Here is a 694-nt window from a genome sequence, read left to right as displayed (position 1 = left end):
GGCTAATTTTTTCTATTTTCAGTTGTTTGGCTAATTTCTTTCTATTTATAGTAGAGACGGGGTCTTGCTCTTGTTCAGGCTGGTCTCAAACTCCTGAGCTCAAGCAATCCTCCCACTTCAGCCTCCCAGAGTGCTAGGATTACAGGTGTGAGCCGCCATGCCCGGCCTCTTTTTATATTTCACTTATTTAATTGTTAGATCACACTGAATTTATTTGTAAAAACAAAACAATTCTAGGTGGTTCTATCCACATTTCTGTTGCAAAACAATGAAGAAAATTAGGTACATCAGGTAAAGTAGCCTTGGGAAAGATTTCATCAAACCATCCAAGACTCTTGCAAAACAGAGTAAACAGTTTGTTTTCCTACTGGTACAGCGTGTTAAAAGATGTACTGCCTTTTATGGCATCCACAGATTATTTAAACTGAGAGGGCCTTGGTGTCTTCCACTCTCGAATGGAATGCCTGGGATGGGAAATGACTCCACCAAAGTCATCCCCCTCTGAGCAGGGACCTTGAACCGGAAGGTTGACCTGTGCTCTTTCTACACAACCTTAAGACACATACCTAAGAATTTTTCACAATAGTGTCAGACAAGCTGATGCATGATGCTTGCAGCCAAAGGAATCAGATACCGTTTCTTTTAGAGACTAGAGTTTGAAAAAAATTTATAAACACGTGGTTTTACTGTGCAC

The sequence above is a fragment of the Propithecus coquereli genome, unplaced genomic scaffold (genome assembly GCF_000956105.1).
Source record: "Propithecus coquereli isolate 6110/MARCELLA unplaced genomic scaffold, Pcoq_1.0 Scaffold212, whole genome shotgun sequence".
Lineage (NCBI taxonomy): Eukaryota > Metazoa > Chordata > Mammalia > Primates > Indriidae > Propithecus > Propithecus coquereli.
The sequence above is the reverse complement of the archived record's forward strand: the minus strand, read 5'-3'. Positions refer to the sequence as shown.